The sequence below is a fragment of the Chenopodium album genome, chromosome 15 (assembly GCF_948465745.1).
Source record: "Chenopodium album chromosome 15, dcCheAlbu1.1, whole genome shotgun sequence".
NCBI lineage: Eukaryota > Viridiplantae > Streptophyta > Magnoliopsida > Caryophyllales > Amaranthaceae > Chenopodium > Chenopodium album.
This window is the reverse complement of record NC_137848.1, coordinates 11,493,951-11,515,367: the sequence shown is the minus strand read 5'-3', so window position 1 is coordinate 11,515,367 and position 21,417 is coordinate 11,493,951. Positions and strand designations below refer to the sequence as shown.

Below are 21,417 nucleotides of genomic sequence, written 5' to 3'. Positions count from 1 at the left end.
AATCATAATTTAATTTGAACCAAACAACCAAATACCTAATGGCGTCCCAAGGTAGCACATCTTCAACATATGCGTCTCATGTGACATGCAAACACAGCCTGGTAGCCAGAATATCCACCGTGAGAAAGGGTATGAACTATGGAAAGGGGTTTTATGGATGTCCCCACTGGAAGGTAATATATTTATAGAGCAACTTAAGATTTAATAGTTGAAGTTCACAATATATTGACTATATGAAATAAATTTTATCAGGACCAAACTAGAGACTGTAGATTCTTCATGTGGAAGGCGGATGCAACAGGAAGAAACACGACTGAGGTTGAGAGGGTAGAAGTGGAAGATAAAATCGTGCAATTAACAAATGTCTGTGAAGGTTTAACTAAACAGATTTCTGATATGCGATTGGAGATTAAAACTCTAATAAAATTAACCGAGTCGCTTTGTAACAATAACCCCACTCCGTGGTATTAGAACAATTTAATTATTGTTGTTGTAATATTATCCTTAACTATGTACGTGTCATGCCGTGTGTATTTCTAAGTAGGATTCATGTTTTTTTGAGAAATCAAATGCTTCAATGCAAAATAGATTAGTGGATGTGTGACGCACTTAAACTAATTTTGTGATTTATGTTATTTATTTGACATGATGGTTCAACTATTGTTATATTGCTATTTAATGTAATTTTAGACAGATATAATGGTTATCTCCTAATTAAATCATAAGCTCATAAGCACCCTTGAAAGCAATTTAAAGTATTCATAATTTGTACTATTTCAATATAAACCTTACCATAAACCGATAATAAGATCATTACAAACATTCAAAGTGAAAATTACATCATACAATCTTTTAATTCAAATATTCAGAATTAGTCCAACGGTGTAATACTTAAAACATAATAAAAGCAACAACTTAAACATTAAACACTTAATAACGGTAATTCACTTCAGTCAAACACTGGTAGCATATAGTCTTATTTCTTTAATAGGTAGCTAATAAAATCTTGGCTGAACTTCAATCTCACACCATGCATATTGGTTTGTTCCCCATAATTAAAACAACGGACGCCTAGTTATTGGGTGCCCCTACAGTAATAGAATTGGAATTGAAATTAAGAATCGGTTAAATTAACACAAAATAAATAGTTTTGTAACATTTACTTAAAAAATAAATAAATGGTTTAGTCGATCAAGTATATGATAAATAGGATACCTTGAAATACAGGTCCTCTTTGACATGGTCAGATTGAACGGTCCTTTGTTCAATAGTGATGATTTCATTCCTCTAAAGTACAACCAAGCCACCAGATAGGCCATTTGGAGGAGAAAATACACAACTGTATCTACCTGGAAGGGATGCAACAATAAGCTGCACATTTTCCAGACTCTGTCGGACCTCCAACAGCATAACAATTCCTGGGTTATGGAGATCATAAAGTTGATGGAAGTGCGCAGCAAGAGATGGCCTACCAAGACCTCTAACATTCCAGCAACAGACAGTCGTGTCCTTTGGCATGGTCACACATGGTGGGTTAACAAGAGATGTAGCTCTTGCTCCATAAAATGGGGTAAAATTAACATGATGGTATCCGGATATGATGTCGGTGTGTATATCATAAGATACCCAAACGTGCAAAACGTGTGGTGAAGGAGGGAGCTTAATTACTTAAAATCCATCCGTGTATGTCCCCATTCACAAGCGGACTCCAAAGTTATCAAGGTTCATAACAGGGGAATTGATGTTGATTACAGGCTTTGAGTCAAGCACATGTAGCGATGGGGTTAAGTTCTGGGGGTTGAAAGACTCACCTAGGCACCACCTAAGGAAAACGTGATATTTAGGCCGTATGGGGTAAATATCATTGTAGTTGGGGAGATGAGCTGGACGGCTCACCCCATCTACCCCCCTACGCATCAAGAGTTTGTTAAGGTGATTGTGGTTAGGGCTTGATGGATTCAGTATTAAGAAGGCTATAGTTTCTCGAGATATGACAGTGTAAGAGTTTGGATTGGCATTATCTTTGTGCAAATACTCAAAAGAATTGAAACCCATCTTGGACTGCAGTTCGGAAGGTGGAGTAAAAAACAAGAATGCATACGTACCAGCCTTAGTGCGTGCATGTCTAGCCATTGAAGGAGAGGAACGTATATAAGTGTGGAAGGAAGGGTAAGGACTGGATTGATGAGGGAAAGAAGTCCAATCTGCCACCCTTTATATAGAAAGAGGTTCCTAGCAACTTGATAACCCTCCTTTGGTCCTTGCATCCTTATTCCTCAGTTACATTACTTGCGTGTGAAGTCTCAACAAATAACAATATCCACGTGGTTAGGTACTACTGAAAAAAAAAATTTAATGGTAAAAGAGTACACATGACTGAAAAATTTAACATTCTAATATAAGTTGTGGTCAAACGCAATCTTATGGTACTAGACAATTAAAATGCTCGACATGAACAATGGAACAAGATAGAAAATGAAATAAAAATAGAAAAAATAAATAAATTACCTGAGTAGTTCTCTTTAAGAGATGGAGTCGATGAGATTATTGCATGTTGATAACAATTACAGGGCGGTTTCAAAGTAAATGCTTCCCTTAATTAAATGAAGTCAATGTAAAATGTAGGACGTATCACTAGCTTGACCAACAATTAATAACAACATTTTAGTTAATGGAAATGTTGGAATACATAATGGCTTCAATGTGTACCAATTCTGTTCCTTATACGATTAATAAGGCTCAAAATTACGTAAAAATTATACAAGTAATAGATATAATAACTTGGAATAAAGAGTTAATAATAATCACATTTTATATTGATGTTCCATCAAATTACCTATTCCAATTGAAGGCAAGTAAAAAATCATAAATACATTTTTTTATAGTAATTGTTGATCAACTCAAACCCAACATGCTTTTTCTATTGATTACGTAGTTAAAATGCTTAATTTTTTTTAAACAAAACGTACATGTAATTGTATCATTAACCCGCTTTTATTCACCCATACCTCTAAACAAACATTACTTTTCTTCAATCCTCATATTTTGTATCCTCTTATCCAACCCTTTTGGCATCCAACCCGTAAACAAAGACCCTCTTAAGACGTAGTTGACCTTTTTATCCTAATATTTTAACACCGGCCAATGATAGTCGATGAACTCATTCAAGGTGTGCTTTACACCAAAGTCATTAGTTTGCGGTGCTTTTTTGGCACTAAGCATAGTACATGGTATTGGGTGAGATATAATATTAGTTCAAAGTGGGAAAAGGCAAATTTCTAAACTTATGTACATGCTCTGTAATAATCTCTCCGTTTCACTTTGTTAGTAAAATTTACTCCCTCTGTGTGTTTTTAAGTGTTACAGTTTGACCGGGAACAAAGTTTTCGGCAATTCTAATTACTTGAATAATATACGAGGTAAGTGGGGAAGTTGAAGTACTAAAAAATTGTAAAAAAAGGAAAGTGATGATAATAGTTTAGTGAAAATAATGAACGTGAGAAGAAAAAAATAATAACCAAAGTAGTATTAGGTTTGGGTGGGGACCGTAAGAGGAGAGAGATTTAATATTTTAACGTTGCTTTCTATCAAAAAGGAAGTGTAATACTTATTAAAAACACGGCCGGATTTGGTTAGTGTAACACTTAGTACTACACGCAGGGAGTACTTTTTTATGGCGTTTCATGATGATATACCATATCTAGAATAAATTCCTAACATTGTTATAATATGTCAATAAGTAATCTAAGGGATTGTTCAGACTGACTGAAGTAAGCTAAACTAAATTGAACTGAATTGAAATGAACTGGACTTATTGGAGCTGAACTGCAATGAAATGAACTTAGAACTGAATATTTTGAACTGAACTGAATACTTTACGAGAGAATGATATTATGATAAAAAAATGAACTGAACTATATTTATTAGAGTTGAGAACTGAAATGAATGAAGAGCACTTGCCATAATTGGGTGTTTAAAGAGTCAAGTGATTTTAATTGTTTACTATATGTACGGGTTGATTGTTGACATGGCAAATTCATCCATTCAATATTTATTACATGCTTAACCATACATAAAAAAAAAATAATACATTAACAATAAATAAAACAAATAATACATAAAAAACAAATTCAATAGTTATAAGCTTACAACCATTAACCATAAATATAACAAATAATACATAAAAATAACAAAACATTAATTTTAAATATGTAATAATCAAATAAAGAATTACAAAGATTCCTTCTTCTCTTATTTTAACTGAGAAATTCCTAATGGGACTAACAAAAGTGAAACGGATGGAGTACAAAATACAACTTCCGAGTTAAAACATTTCTTTCTCATACCGTTTTCGTAATACAGTTCCTCCCTTTGTTTTACATTTATAATTTACCTTTAATATAATCAAACATATTTTCTGTGCGAGTCGTCCAGCTCAGGAAGATGATAAGAAATCGATTCGATGAAACTAATGAGTATGAATCGAGTCCTTGACAAGGTCAAGAAGCTATTATTCTATTATTTTTCCTTTACACACCTTACCTAGCTAATATATCATCTAAACTTGATATAAATATTATTATTTATTTATTTTTTTAATGCAGATATTATCTACCTTCAATTTGACATTTAATCCAAAAAATATGCTCGTATATAATTTCGACAAGTGTAGGAGATTCATTGTTTTGAAACAAGAGCAACCTAGTAAAATTACTTGACTTGTGTTTCTTTTATCTTGCACCAAAGAAAATTACTTCACTTGTGTTTCTTTTACCCATGTAACACCTTTACTATCCACACAAACATTGTGGAAGACATTAAAGACACATCCACATGTTAATGTCCAAAAAATTGTGTGGTCTTATGGATGTCTAATGCACCATACATTGTTAGCTTCACATGAAAGACATACATTTTAGTCCAACTCTATACCCAAACCTATTCCCTCTAGCCTATACAGGTGAATAAAGCCACAATTATCTCAAATTCTCAATAGTAACTCTGTATGGCTGTCCAGCAATCTTTTTTCTTGTTGTTAAACACGTCACAAATAATTACAGAATATAATTTTTGGTTAATAATTGGACCAACTTTTTTTTACACAAATTTGTGAAATCTTTTTTTTTTTTTTTGGAGATTAAAATTACCACATTGATATATATAAAAAAAAATATTTAAATGATTTGCTTGATCGGTAATATGTAAAAAAATTTACTAATCTTTTAAATTTTACAAGTGTATATGTACCAAAATTAATTACATACGCTTTATATGGAATATCAGTAGCACAAATAACGAAATTGTATATCATTGCAGAGATTGCGAAATTGTTGCATAAAATTGACATGGAATTGTAATTTAGTATTCAAGGTATTCCATTATCAAATTGACGTTAGTTTTTGGGCGTAAAAGGGAATATTCTCTATTTACCTATGTACTAATAGGCCCAGACTACAGTCCACTTTCAAAATGGGACATAATCCACATTACTTATTCTGGGCTATTTAATTTAATTAATTTCCATACAAGTCATATTTTTCATTAACATTTTAAGGTTATTAGGCCCAAACTTAAGCCCGTATTCAAATTGGGGTCATATATTCCTGTTTAAGTCAAATAATACGCCCATACTATAGGCCACTATACCTGCTTAGCAATATTATGGACTTCATGTTGTCAAGTTCTCAAACTAATGACATTCATTGAATAGGAATGTGTTCCACTGGGACAATATATTCCATACCATAGAATAAACTTCTATGGTAATGTGTATTACATAAACAAGATGGTACATAAACAAGATCGTAAGTAGACAACTCATTAAGTGTCATCCGAATTGGTTAAATCTTGACCGACCTCAGATGATAGTATTTTTGCCGATGCATGATGCCCAATCCCACGTGCAGAGATCAAGTCACTACGCCTTCTTCTATTTCTAGTACAGCCTACTAGTTTGGACACGTCCTACAAAAGCAAGATAAACAAAACGATTACACACACTTAACCACATAGTAGTAAATAAGAACTTATGATGGCTACCGATTAATCAGTTCAAACGTACTCACAGTGTACATTGGACATCTCGGGGGTCCTGAACTGTCCTGTGCTTGTCTAAGGTGTCTTTCACCATACGCAACATCTAACAACTATCAAAACATGTTAGTGTTGTACACATATAAAGTAAGGCTACCATACACTGCCACATTTTGTAAGACTAAACTTACCCCTAATTTCCCATAGTCCCCAGAAATACAACGATCAAGCTTCCCAACAATTTATATCTGCTTCATGTCCCAAGTTCTAAGTCTTGAGAATGTTTCCCAATGCAGAGGCTCCAAATCGAGTCGGTCAAGGTAGAAAATCTGTACCACAAACAGAAAAAATGTCCACATAGTTTAGTATACAATTTATCAATCTTATTAAATACTAACTGAGACATATTCAAAGCTTGTGTACTTACAACAACAAAAATTGCGCAACCACCAACAAATCCATTGGCATAAAACTTCTTGCAAAACTTGACACATTGTCCATCAATTTTGTAAGAACCAACTCACACTAATCATATTCGGTACAATCCATCGCACAACTTATTGCAGGTAACAAATCATGAGCGAGTCTAGGAGATTGTTTTGGGCATAATACCATTTGGAGTGCAATAATTAGGAACAATGTCTTAAATTCTTCTTCTTGGTCCTCTTCAAAATGACCCTCTAACTTATCCATCATTTCTACTGTTACAGGAATGCCAATAGAAGTGTATGTCCGACCAAAGTGTGTAGCTGGTTTTGTCTCCCATGCCCTACCGTATTTTAATATCATGTTTTGTACCTTCCCACGAATGTTGTCGGACATATGTTTAGTTGAGGGTACCGGCTTTGTGCCACATAAATCCATCGGACCTGATTCTTGGATGTGGGGAAAACACGCCCATCTAACCCATTAAATAATTTATTAATTGGTTCAATTCTTGTCATTGACCAATAGGCTAATTGTCAAGGTAAATGCATATGATGGGAAGCAAAATGGAGTAATCCCCCAAATCCCACCTAACAAACCCATCTTGTTCTCTCTCATCAAATTTTTGGCATATTCTTCCAAAGGACTCTACCCGACAATTCATATTAGGAGGCTACACAAAATTATAACATTTTATCAATTGAGTAGCATGATAAGAACAGTAATTTAATAACACATCAAAGTATAGGGCCTGTATTGGATCTACAACTCACCCTCCGAATAGAAATGGAGTATTGATGTATCACTTGCCCTCTAGCCTTCACAAATCCACCAACACTTAAAGAATTATCCTATTTAATACATGAAGCAATTAAATTTTCATCTAGTGAATAATACCACCATTCAAATAGACATGAACAAATACGCATAAGAATACAACACCTTAAACAATGCAGGGTATATGTCTACAGTTTTCATCCACATTCGAAGAGGTGATGGCTGCAATAACAGAGGAGCTATATAAGCATAGTGAATAAAAATTGCATAATCAATGGCAATATGGTGAACATAACAATTTCGACATTAGAATGTATATCATAGGTCGTTATTCATGTAGAACAAGATCATAAAAATCCAAAATTGAGTAGTTATGGAATCATGTTTTCCAATTTGAGAGATACAGAACATCATGAGTAAACAATTTACAAATTCAGAGATACAAAACATCATGAGTAAACAATTTCCTCAAGTCGTTTTCAATTGAATCTGACCTTAATTTGTTCATAGTCTGACTACAACTCACTGTCCTCCGGAGGAAGAAGATGATATTCGGTCCGGTTGTTCTTCGGACGACACCTCTTACCTAACTCGATACTGAACATGACTACCAGTGCATATATTTCATAAATCAATGAAAAAACAGGACAAGAAATGAAAGATACAATAAACATGCATATAGTGAAGTGAAACAGGCGAATCACCTCGGCAATTAAGATTATGATGAAGACTGGGTGTACTGAATAGAGTATTCCAGTATTCCGATGTACTCAGGGTATACGGAAGTGGAAGTGTATAGAAGCCGGAATAAAAAACCAAAACTGAAAAGTTTGGGGGGAAATGAAGCGTAAACCCTAAAGCGATAAACAACATTGAGGAAATAACGGGAACTGTTTTGGGGAAAATTACCACGTATCCCACCCAGGATTGGTCCAAAAGGGTCCAATAGCAGAATGACACATGGAATCCACTGTCAAGAGAAGGAATGATGGCTTTCAAGGGCCCAATTCTCAAAAAGCTGCCAAAACGGGGGCAGCCCACCAAATCTAGGTCATATGACCTACGTAAGGGCGCACTTTTCCCCAATGACCCTATAAATAGGGAGATTTCCACCATTTATGGGGCAGATACAATTATTACAATATTCCTGACATTCTCTTATATTAGAGAAATCACTTGATCTCGGAGTCCGAGAAGATCTCACTTTTACCTTTTTTCCGCAATTTCTACTCTCTCCTGCACGTTCTAACTTGATCGTCGGAGGCAGAGCTCCAACCACCCGGAGTCTCCGTTGTTTTGCATGTACATGCGCTAGTAGACCAGTCTTCGAGTCGTGAGGGACAAAAAGACCCAAAACATTTGGCGCCGTCTGTAGGGAGAGTACCTCAAAGATGGTTCAAAAGTCTGTACCGTCTCCTGACCCCAATAGTCATCAGCCGGAGGTCTTTACAGACTAGGTGGATGATGACCTTCAAGTCGAAACCTATTTGGCCAAAGACGGGTCACTTATTAACAGGCGCCTCCGTCCTAGAGATAATCTGGAACGAGGTGAGAGTCAGGCGCGTACGAGCAGGTCTCCTGGACAGCCAGAAGGGGAAACCCAGATGGCAAGAGGATCAGCCCCAGTCACCAGGGACGAACTCATGAAATTCATGACTAGTTTCAAGGGTGAAATTAAGGATCTGATCAGTAAAAGCAAGGCTGGCCCAAGCCAGGGTCAGTCGGCAAAGAAGACTCCTAAGGTTGAAAGGAGGATGCCAGTCAAGGACAGGCAGCCAACTCCACATCCAAAGGAGAAGGCGGCCGTAACACTTGACTGGTCTAAGATCCTTCTGCCCCAGCAGGGTCCGAGGAGATCCCGCCGGTAGGATCAGCCGGGGGGTAACAAAAAATCAACCCCTGATGCTTGGGAAATAATCGAGCGCAGGAGAAGTCAGCAACTGTCTGAGTCGGCTTCCACTTTAAGCTTTCCAGATAGCTTCAAAGCAACTTCAACAAGGAATACTCAATCCTTGCTTGAGAGCCATACAGGCGGCCAGTCCGTCCATACTGGCCCTTAAATGATCGAGTCAACCCCGTATGTGCCTAAGATGCCATACGGGCAATATGCCCTGCAATATATGCAGCCGACCCTCTATGGAGGACAGGCGGCATACAATCATGTCCAGCCCGGCAGCTCCGTCTGCTTAGACTTGGTGAAAAACCTTCTACGTTCACCAGAGATATAACCGAGGCGGCACAGCCGGCCAAGGTTAAAAATGTCTTGGTTGGTACCTATGACGGTACCCCCAACCCTGAGGACCACCTCATGGCATACACCAACCTCATGTATTTACAGGGGTTGGATGATGCTACGTGGTGCCGCTGCTTTCCGGCCACATTGAAAGGCATTGCCCAACAATGGTTTGGCAACTTGCCGGCCGGATGTATAGACAGCTTCAAGAAGCTTGCCTACTTGTTTGCGTCCAACTTCTCCATGAACATCCCTGCGAAGAAAACAAGTTTAGACTTGAGCACCATTAAGCAGGGGGAGAAGGAAGGACTCCGCTCTTACGTTAGACGGTTCAACCTGATCAGAATCCAAATTCAGGGGTTTTCTGACGAAGTACCCTTTACAGACTTCTTTAAGGTTCTGAAGGACGGGTCAACTTTCAAGTTTGAGCTCGTCAGAAAGAGGGTCTTCACCTTTCAGCAGGCGTTGATGGAGGCGGAAAGCTTTATACAAGCAACCGACCTCTGCTCGCCTAGCAACCAGTCGGACTCCAAAAATTTTGACAAACAAAAAGATAGTCGGTCTACTCAACCGACTAAGAAACAACAAGAGAGTAAAAAGAGAAAAGATGTTTGGGCGGTTAATGAATCTGACTAACCATCCCAAAAGAAAAAGAAGGAATTCAAACCGTACTCCCCGAGGTACGAGTTTAATAAGAACTGCAATTCCATCCTCATGGAGATCAAGGACCGGCTGACTCTTGAGAAGTCGAATCCTATGAAAAGTTCCGTTCAGTCACGGAACAAAAATAAATTCTGCCAGTACCATGAGGAGATTGGCTATGACACCAACGACTACTTCAGTCTTCAGCGGGCGTTGGATCGTCTGGCTGACAAGGGGATGTTAAAGTCCTATATCTCCAAGTCCAAAGAGACTAATAAGAAGAACCCGAGACAGTCTTGGAACTACTAGTAGCTCGGACATTGACAAAGAGCCAGTCTACACCATAGCAGGCAGGTTCTCAGGTGGTGGCCTGACTATTCGGGGCACCAAGTACCATCTGAAGAAGATGGCCAAAGCTGCTGATGAGGAGCGGGCGTCTGCCGGTGGAACCTTCCTAGACGTCCTTATTACTGAGAAGGACCGGGGCAGCGTCCGCCGTCCGCATGACGATCCGGTCGTCATTGAGTGTAAGGTTTCCAACCAACTGGTTGGACGGATCCTTATAGACACCGGTAGCTCCTCAGACATTATCAGCTACAAGTGCTTGCAAAAGCTGAAGTACAAGCCCAGCAGCATGCATCTGGTTTCCCATCCCCTGGTTGGTTTTGGGGGAGGGGGGAATGGTGTACCTAGTCAGCAAGATTAACTTACCTATCCGGCTGGGAGACAAAGGAGAAGGACAACACCTAGTCGTCAAGTTCTTGGTAGTAGAGGAGTTGACCGCCTATAACATCATTTTGGGCCGTCCAACTCTGAACGAATCCAAGGCTGTCATTATCCCTTCCCTCATGCTGCTAAAATACGAAAGGGATTATGGTTCTATTGGCTCCCTAAATGGGGACCAAAAGACGGCCCGAGAATGTTATCTTTCAGCCGTCAAGCCCACCGTGGTCTCGTCCGCCAAGGACAGGAGCCAATAGACCTTAATGAAGTCAAGGATCCCAACCCAGCCCCACCAGCAGCCGGAACAAAGAGGAAATCTGATCAGCTGGTGGACGTGAAGAAAGAAAGGAAATAGCAGTTACTGACCGGGGAGCGATAAGAGGAGCTCCGTCCCAAGCCGGCTGGTGAGCACATGGATCTCGCTCTGGATGACAGCCGTCCGGAGCGTACTGTTAAGGTGGGGACGGCTGCCTTTGCTAATTTAGGTGCAGACTTGCACCTCTTGCTGAGAGAATTCAAAGACATTTTTGCCTTTGAAGTGGAAGAAATGCTAGGCATCAGCCCGGATCTTGCTGTCCAAAAACTTGCCGTGGATCCGAAAAAGAAGCCCATTCAACAAAAGAAAAGAAACCACGGTGAGGAAAGGAGTCAAGCGGCAGCTGCAGAAGTTAAAAAGATGTTAGACGTTGGGTTCATTCGGCCATGTAACTTCCCGAATTGGGTTGCGAACGTTGTGCTGGTAAAAAAGCCGAATGGTACCTGGCGTATGTGTGTTGACTACACAGACCTCAACAAGGCATGTCCAAAGGACAGTTACCCGCTCCCAAAGATTGACAGCCTAGTCGATTCCACAGCCGGTCATGCCCTGATGAGTTTTATGGATGCCTATTCCAGCTTCCATCAGATACCCTTGTGGAAAAAAGATCAAGAAAAGACGGCCTTCGTCACTGATCAGGGGTTATTCTGCTATACTGTGATGTCGTTTGGCTTGAAGAATGCACTTGCTACATTCCAACGTATGATTAATACAGTCTTCATTAATCAAATTGGGAGGAATGTAGAGGCGTACATTGATGATATGATAGTCAAATCCAAGCTACAAACGAATTACCTTGCTGATCTCCGAGAAACCTTCACCACCCTCAGACGGCATAAGGTTATGTTAAATCCCAAGAAATGCGTCTTTGGTGTTGAGTCTGGGAAGTTTCTCGGATTCTTGATTGATCAAAGAGGGATAGAGGCTAACCCCGAGAAGATACAGGAGGTGATTGACATGGAGTCACCCCGCACTGTCAAGGAAGTTCAGAAGTTAACCGGTTGCCTGGCGGCATTGGGAGATTCCTCAGCCGATCAGGTGACAAATGTCTTTACTTCTTCCAAGCAATCAGGAAGAAGACTAGATTCGAATGGGGGGATGATGCTGAGGCGGCCTTTCAAAGGTTAAAAGAACACTTGCACTCTTTGCCAAGGCTTGTTAGCCCTTTGCCTAAAGAGACATTATACATGTACTTAGCCGTCTCAGACCATGCCCTCAGTACTGTTCTCCTTTCTGAAAGAGACGGCATTCAGCTCCCGGTCTATTTCATTATCCATGTACTCAGAAACGCAGAACTTTGGTACCCCCATGGTTGAAAAATTCGGCCTTGCCCTTTACATGGCTGTCAAAAAGTTGAAACCATACTTTTTGGCGCATCCAGTTGTTATATATATAGATCAATCCCTTAAGCGGCCGATGTCTACCTTGGAGTCATCTGGTAGGATGCTTAAATGGGCTATTGAAATGCAAAGTCTTGAAATCACTTTCGAACCAAGAAAGGCAGTGAAGGGTCAGGCGTTGGCCGACTTCATTGTCGAAATGACAAGGCCGATTCCATCAGATAATCCTGATCAGGTTTGGAAACTGTACGTGGACAGGAGCTCCACTATGAACGGCTGTGGTGCAGGAATTATCTATGAGTCTCCTGAGGGGGACAAATTTGAGTATGCACTACGGTTCAAGTTCCAAGCCTCAAAGAATGAGGCAGAATATGAAGCCCTGTTAGCTGGCATCCGCATGTGTAAGGCGGCATGGGCAACTAAAATTGACGCCTTCTCTGATTCGCAATTGGTCATTAGCCAGTACCAAGGTGAGTATGAAGCCACCCATCCGGCAATGATCAAATACCTTCAGGCGGTCAAGGTAGAGACTGGGACACTTGAAGAGTTCCATCTAAATCAGGTGCCCAAATCTGAGAACAATCAGGCGGATGCGTTGTCCAAATTGGCATCCTCCGCCTGCTGCAATGCGTCCCGGTCAGTCTTTTGGAAATTTCTGGAAAAAAGAAGTATACATGAGGAACCCATTGGAATTCTTGACCGAAGCTCCACGTGGATGGATGGCATCCGGGCATATCTGACAGACGGTACGCTTCTTGATTCACCACAGGAGGAAGCCGTCATGAAGAAGCGAGCTGCAAACTTCGAGATGAGAAGAGGAGAACTCTTCAAAGTAGGTTTTTTGAAGCCCCTAATGAAGTGTGTTACCCCTGAAAAGGGGAGGGAAGTTCTCAAAGAATTGCATACGAGATACTTCGCCTCTCATGCAGGTGGCAGATCCTTAGCCGTCAGAGCCAGGCGGCATTACTTCTGGCCTACTCTCAAGTCAGTCTCCAGGGAGATGGTTAAAAAATGTGACAAGTGCCAAAAATTTGGCAAGCTAATCCATCGTCCGGCCACTAACCTGACGGCGATCCACAGCCCGGTCCCGTTTGCAAAATGGGGCATGGACATTTTAGGTCCTTACACGCCTGCACCAAGCGGAAAACGCTACATACTGATGGATGTGGATTACTTTACCAAGTGGGTAGAGGCGGAGGCGGTCATCAAAACAAAGGATGTCATCTCTTTCATGTGGAAGAACATTATCACCCGGTTTGGGGTACCTATGTCTATGGTGTTTGATAATGGCCTTTAGTTTGAGACGCCTCAGCTCAAAACTTGGTTGGGAGATCAAGGGATCTCAAATTGTTTTGCATCAGTCGGCCGACCCCAAGCAAACGACCAAGTTGAATCCTTCAACAAACTGATCTCATACGGCATTAAAAAGAAAATCGAGAGAGCCGGTGGTTTATGGGCAGAAGAGCTAATTCATGTCCTATGGGCCATTCGGACCACTGCAAAAGGGGAAACTGGAGAAACCCCATTTCTCATGGTATACGGAGTCGAAGCCATCTTGCCCATTGAGCATTATGAGCCGACTCTACGAGTCATGCTTTACGATGAAGAGGCAAAGTGGGAAGCCATGCGGCTAACATTAGACTCACTCCGGGAAAGCAGGTGCCTTGCGTCACAAAATTTACCGTCTGAGGAAGACAAGATCTTACAACAAGAAGGTACACGAGCTTCCTTTGAAGGTTGGGGACTTTGTGCTACGCAAAATGGAGGCAACCGGTAGGGCAAATGAGCTTGGAAAGCTAACTCCTAATTGGGAAACCCCCTACCGGATTTATGAGGAAGTAAGAGACGGCACCTATCGCCTGGAAACACCAGATGGAAGGCGGCTGCCCAGAACTTGGAATGTAGACAACCTTAAAAAGTACTACTTCTAAGTGTTGTAAATTTATGAAAATAGAAAGTCTATCAATGAAAAAGCTGCTTTTTGTTTTCAAATTTTGTTATCTATTCCTTTATATACATCCGCCCTATCTTGTGTGTCGCCTGCTCAATGCACAGACGGTACACATCCACCTGATAAATAAATAATAAAATTTGGAAGTTAAAACACTAATATCCAAGTAATGTGAGGCAAATGGCCAGATAATAAACTAAGCACAAAAAGGTTTAGTGGCTACACAACCGTCTCTTGAAAAAGACATGAGGTTTACGGACCGGATGGTTTTATATTTTACAAATTCGCCTGCTCCAATGTGAAATATGGCGTTCGGCGACGCCCCTCCGGATGTTATCGTCGCAGAGGGCATTCTATCGTTTGCTCTACAAATACATACAGATGGCTAAAATTGAACGACTTAATTGGTCAACTCATAGCCGTCCGACCAGGGTAATCTAAAGAACGACTAAGATAACGAAAGCCGAATGTTTGACACATCAGTCAGTAATCGGCCGAAGTTCTAACCTAGGTTACATCCCGAAATTATACAAGTCTTCCCAATAGGGGCAAATGGTCATAGAGTATAATTGGATAATTATAGTGTGGCTATTAACTTACACAGACGGCCAAGTTCAAGTTGGCCTAAGTAGGTTAATTGTGACACGAGAACCCTTTTGAAATGGGGCAGGCACCATAGGTCGCCTGGTGAATGAAGGGCCGGCTGCTAGTGCCACAAAACACAGCAGACAGACAAGTGTAATATTTTATCCTAGTCTATACGACTAGTACTTCTTACAGGAATAGCCATCCGGCTAGTACTCAAGTGGTCGGCTGCGCGCCTGGCTTGGGGCAATCACCTTAGTGATTGATTGACTTAAAAATCAGCCATACCCCCCATCAGGTATTGCAAATTTCCAAGTCAATCATCCAACTTGTAAACCCAAGCGCACAGCCGCCTAGGGGCAAAAACATCCAGTATACCATACACAACTCAAATTTGATTTTTAAATTAAGAACACAAGTATCAAATTTAAAACAAGTATTGAAAGCCGACCTAACGGCCGAATGATTCATCATAAAAAAAAGTTGATCCCTTAATCAGCCAAAATAAGTCAAATTATTAACCGGTTTAACCGGTGAAAAAGGAAATTGTTAAGAAACCCGACCCCACGGTCGGTAAAAAAACAAGCATACACGGCACGTAGGCCGAAAAGTGTATTTAAAAGACCATTCGGTCACAGAAAAACTAAGCTTAATCAGCAAGGGGGGAGGACTGCGCTTCATTCTCATCCACCATATCTTCGTCATTGGTTGGATGGTCCCCAGCCGGTTCATTGCCCTGGCCCCCAGTCTCTTCATCCAAGACTCCTTCCTCCACCTGATGTTGCTCTTGATCCAAGGCTTCAGTCGCCTGCTTATAACGATACTCCCAAATAGAGTAATTGTCCCTAGGAAAGAGAGCCTTCCATGCCATCTTCATTCGAGTGACACAGTCGGCCTCATTCTCCTGAATGAGCAGGCACTTCTCTTCTTCAACACGAGCCTGGTACTTGGACTTAAGCTGCTCCTCCTGGTTGGCAAGTTTTTTCTGTAAATTCTCAACATGGCGACGGAGACTGTCAGTGTCCCTGTCAATGTCCTGCAACTTGCCAAGCTCCGCCTGAGTGGTCTTCGGCTCCCCCTTCAGCTCGGTCACCTTCTTTTGGGCCCCCTCCAAATCTTTCTTGACTTGCAAGTTGGCAGCCGCCTGCGAATACAGGATATCCTGAGTTAGTAACTCAGTCTTATTTACATCATACAGCGCCCGGTCAAGATTGGAAGCGGCCCTAAGGTTGGCAGCTCTTACCTCTTTGGTTTTCTCATTGAAGGGCTTTTTAAGCCCATCCACTCGCAATATAGCCTGCATCCAGCCAAAAAATTAAAGTCCTTAGTAAACAGACGGCAAGAAAGAAAAGTCTCATATTTCTAAGTATAACTTGAAAGCATCCTCACCTCAGCAAGGAGAGCCAGTATGGCATCAAAGTTCATGGTGCCAACTCCTTTTATGGAGTCCCGTTGCTCAGCAGAGACGTTCCGAAGCATGTCCTTGGCAATTTTCCAAACATCCGGCACCTAGGGAGACTCTACGTGATCAACAAATTGACTGTAAGAGTGTATATACATCCGACATGTGCAAACAAAAGTTTCCTAACTTATTAGGAGGCCGGATGAAGAATAATACTTGGAAGAAAAGTACCTAAGATTACAACCAGGTCCTGGACCTGCTTGTCTCTGCGCTTGCTTGGGGAGTTGGCCCCAACAGCAGGCCTCTCCTTTGAAGATTTGGAGTCGGCCGCTTGTTTCAGGGCAGCCATAGCAGCCGGCGATTTCCCTCATGTAGAAGGGTGGGACTCGGAGTTGCTCGCAGCCGACTTGTGAGCAATAGTCTTCCGAGGCCGCTTGGGTGTTTACCCCTCGTCGGCAGCAGGCCGCTTGGGGGGCCTTTCACTCAAACCAGGCAGGACCAGAGGCTTGATCGAACCTTCTGAAAGGAAATCAATGGCACTTAGTAAAAATTAACTTGTTTTGAATTCAAAGGCAAAGAGACGGATGTATAAGGCTTACATGCTCGAGTTGATCCTTTTTGAAGAGCTGACCTTTCTTGTTAATCATTTGGCGGTATGCAGATGCTGAGCCACTTGGTTTCTTGCTTGGAGTGAGCTGAGACATAGCTTCCTCTACAAAAATGGTCAAATGCGTGGTTAGAGTAGCAAAAAAAAAGGGCAAACAAATGCAAAACAAGCTACTCATCCGGCGCCACACCTCTACTTTTCTATAAACTAAGGCCACCGGCGGCCAGGAAGAATGGGTCCCTAATCCATTCGAATCTAGGGATATAGCTATTGCAAATTATTTCTTTCTCGGCACTCCCCTTTATGGTTTTAATGTCAACTTTAAACAGCCCATGCATCAGGATTTGATCCCATCCTTCTTAGATACAGGCGGGAGGAGTGCCTTCTGGCCTAGAAGATAGGGATTTTTGTTCCAGGAATTGAATTTTTTGTTCCGGATGGGGTCTGGAGAAGATATTATGTAAAATCTATTTCTCCAATCTTTCCAATTAGATTCTTTTCCAAGATTCATCATGAAACCCTTGTTGCTTGTAAGGGTATACCAGCCGGGGCCGGCTGATTTGGGGGCCTTACTCAAGTAATTTATAGAGGCAAATGCCTCAAAGTTTGGTTCAACACCTTGCATCCTACAGCCGGCCACAAATCCTAGAATATTAACCCAGGAATTGGGAGTAAGTTGCCATACCCCCAGGCGGTAACCGTCTAGGATCGCCTCAATGGCCAGATCCAAAGGAAACCGGAGGCCAGCCTGTATAGTAGCCGCAAAACACCCAAAGCTAAAATCCTCTTAACTTTGGTTAGGAGGCCAAACGACTATATCCTCTAAGGCCGGAACATTGATTTTATATTCGGCCCCCATCACATAAGTGTCCCTAGTTTCACTCAGACCTTTCCGCATGAGTTTCTGGGTGGCAAGTGATATGTGTGTGAAATATGGGGTGAATTCGTTTTGCATAGAGGAGGACGCCTCTTCCTGACCTCTCTCGGGAGAGGTGGACTCCTCATCAGACTTATCAGGCGGCCCCTCCCCAATCTCAGGGCCGCTTGACGAAGCGCTTGTACGGGAGGATACTTGCTTAGACTCAGACTCCCCATCCAAGTCATCCGACTCGTTTAGAATGGAGTCGCCTGGGGTACTTGAGGCACCAGGCGCATCGTAATGAATTTCACTCCTGGGCACCCTTATAGAACCCTCATCCTCCTCATCACTAGGCGGTCGTGCTGTTCTTTTCGTCCTGGCCATAGTGTCCTGCACAGACACATAGACGGTCGGATTGGGGGACGAAGGAATGGAGCAGACGGCACCCCTAGTCCTATATTCAGCCGTCCCAGGTGACCGATTGACAGCTATCCTAGGCCGTGCCGTGTGTGTTTGTGAAACCATTTATGAAAATAACGAAAAAGCAAACACAGGCGGAGATTCAAAATTTTAAAGAGAAAATAGACAGGCAGTTACCTTGTAGAAGGTACTAATCGAAAGTAAATTGAGCCGGTTGTAGCAGGTGGACTGTAGCAAACGGAAGATAGCAAAACTTTTCTCTGAAAAATCTCAAATTCTCTCAAAGTTGTTTTCGTGAATATGCGAAAATTGAGGGGTAGACTTTTTATATAAGGGGTTAATTCCAGGGATACCTTGGTAATTTTCCCAAAAGGTGAACAGTAAAATCTGTTCCACCAATTGTTGAGTGACAAATGTCACAGATGCCACGTGGCACGCCACATCACATCTGTGAGGGGTAAATGTTTTGGGGAAAATTACCCCGCCACGTGGTCCAGTTAAAACAGGACACGTGTCCATCCAGAATTGGTCCAAAAGGAGCCAATAGCAGAATGACACGTGGAATCCACTGTCAAGAGAAGGAATGACGACCTTCAAGGGTCCAATTCTCAAAAAGCCGCCAAAACGGGGGCAGCCCACCAAATCTTGGTCATATGACCTACGTAAGGGTGCACTTTTCCCCAATGACCCTATAAATAACGAGATTTCCCCCATTTATGGGGCAGATACAATTATTATAATATTCCTGACATTATCTTATATCAGAGAAATCACCTGATCTCGGAGTTTGAGAAGATCTCACTTTTACCTTTTTCCGCACTTTCTACTCTCTCCTGCACGTTCTAACTTGATCGTCGGAGGTGGAGCTCCAACCACCCGGAGTCTCCGTTGTTTGCAGGTACAGGCGCTACCAGACCAGTTTTCGAGTCGTAACTCTCTCGAGGGACAAAAAGACCCAAAACAGGAATGTTAGGCTTTATAAGGTCAGCACTATGCTATATAACTGAGTAACCAACCTGGCACGCCTGATGTGGATGAAGGAGGTTGCCAAGTGGTATTTAAAACAGGTAAGCGCTTGTAAATTACAAGAGGGTCCTTCATTAAATTGAGCAAAATGACTATAAACCCCCTATGATTTACGAATTACAGCAATCATGAAGATGAACCTGAATTTGCCGTTTGTGAATAATTCGTAAAATACCAATGTTAATCGTAGCTTGTCTAGAAATAACTTCAGGAGATAGAGGATGTAATTTTGTCACGTCTAACGTATTCAAGTCTTGCTCCATCAATCCTTTGCGTGCCATCTTAATCGCGGTAGTCTAAGCTTCCCTCCCTAAAAACTAAATATTGAGCAAATAAGTCAACTCCTCAACTCGCTATTTATTCAAAAACTAACAATGTTTATATAAGAGACTCAAACTGTAGTTAAAAATAAAAAAAATAAAATAAAATAGGATTTTGGTCACTAATATAAGATTATTGATTCGAAAAGGAAAGGAATTAGCTAAAGAAAACTTTACAACGCCAAATTAAACATCCATGTTAATAATTTTATGGCAAAACTGGCATAAATCACCTTTTTTTTACCAACTTTTTTGAAAAAATCACCTTTTATGTTTTTTTTTTACTAAACCACATTTTAAGTACCTAAGTTTTTATTACACCACCCCTATTTCAAATTTTGACGAAAAATTTAATTGAGATATCAAAGGGGCCCACGACTTGTGTTTTCTTTCCTAAATCATTTATTTTTTTCCCTCCCAAAAATATTCGACCCTTTCCTCTATATAAATGCATGAGTAAATAGATTAAAGCTCTAAAAAAACCAAACCTAATTTTACTGCGCAAATTAAATTGTAATCTTTGTTCATTTTCAAACCCTAAAATGTGGTAATTGAAGTGGATGGTTGAGATGGAAGGGAAGGTTTTGCTGTGGTTGTTGATTTGGAAGTGGAAAGTTGAGATGCAATCCGTTGGATTTGAAATAGGGGTGGTGCAATAAAAAACTTAGGTACTTAAAAGGTGATTTAGTAAAAAATAAAAAATAAAAGGTGGTTTTTTCAAAAAAAAAGGTGATTTACATCAATTTTACCTAATTTTATCTAGCAATACGAAGTATAATAGGAAAATAATTAATCAGTCGAAATAATAAGATTCTAGCCTCAAGGCAGATTCCAATGCAAACATCAATAATAATATTACACCATAATACTAAATACTCACAAGATTAATAATGTAAAGAACAATTCTTGAAATGAGGTGAACTAAGATAGAAACTAAACATACATTCACAGCATGAAGAACGACAAATAAATCCAAGGTAGTTATAATTGCTAATAATATTAACCTAATAATTAATTACCCATACAAAACTCATAAACCCCATAATCAGAAATAATAAAACACATACGAAAACTGAAAACAGCGTATGAATTACAAGAACAAATAAAATGACTTCAAATATGAGAAATTAAAGGGAAAAGGAGATTACTAACCTTGACAATCAGAGAGATCGGAAGGTAGTCGCAAAATTTGGTTGTCACTGTCGTCGTCGTCGCCGCCGGTGGAATGATGAGTAGGGTGAGGAAACTATTTGGGTATAGGTACAACACTAGGGTTAAATACTTATGCACCGTGCATGGCCAAATAATCCAAATAATTACACACTTCCTTTGACCGACTAAGGGTCTCTTCATTTCAGCTTATTTTCAATTCAATTCAGTTCAGCTCCAATAAGTTCAGTTCAGTTCAGTTCAATTCACTTCTTAATTTCCTTCTCTTATAAAATATTCAGTTTAGCTCCAATAAGTTCAGTTCAATTCAATTCAGTCAATCAGAACAGGCCCTAACATACCTATCACATACTCCCTCCGTCCCATAATAATTGCGACGTTGAGGTGAACATGTATTTTAAGAAAACTATGCGTAGTTCCATTTAAAATATTTGTTTATTGTATAAAAAATTCTTTTTTATATTTTTATATGGTAAGAAAACAACAAAGTAGGGTGAGATTGGGGTAGGTGAGGAGAGAAAAAATGTGGGAATATATTTTTTTATTAATAGTCCTATTTCATTTTTAGTAACGTGTCAGTATTGTGG

The 21,417-nt window shown here is 40.6% G+C and overlaps 1 long non-coding RNA gene and 1 pseudogene across 3 annotated transcripts; both read right to left on the bottom strand.

Moving 5' to 3' along the window:
- LOC145581907 (eukaryotic translation initiation factor 2 subunit gamma-like) overlaps positions 1–19,624 on the bottom strand; it is a 49,119-nt pseudogene extending 29,495 nt beyond the window's left edge.
- On the bottom strand, positions 5,729–8,076 carry LOC145581906 (uncharacterized). 3 transcript variants are annotated; one of them, XR_014099704.1, is made up of 8 exons: positions 7,941–8,076; positions 7,731–7,843; positions 7,402–7,458; positions 7,233–7,310; positions 6,461–7,132; positions 6,225–6,362; positions 6,066–6,146; positions 5,729–5,964 (listed from the first exon to the last, which is right to left on the bottom strand). It is a non-coding gene; the product is annotated as an uncharacterized LOC145581906 (long non-coding RNA). The 3 variants fall into 3 exon arrangements; XR_014099703.1 differs by having other exon boundaries at positions 6,461–7,310; XR_014099705.1 differs by having other exon boundaries at positions 6,461–7,310; positions 7,731–7,833; positions 7,941–8,067.
- Positions 19,625–21,417: the final 1,793 nt, after the last annotated feature.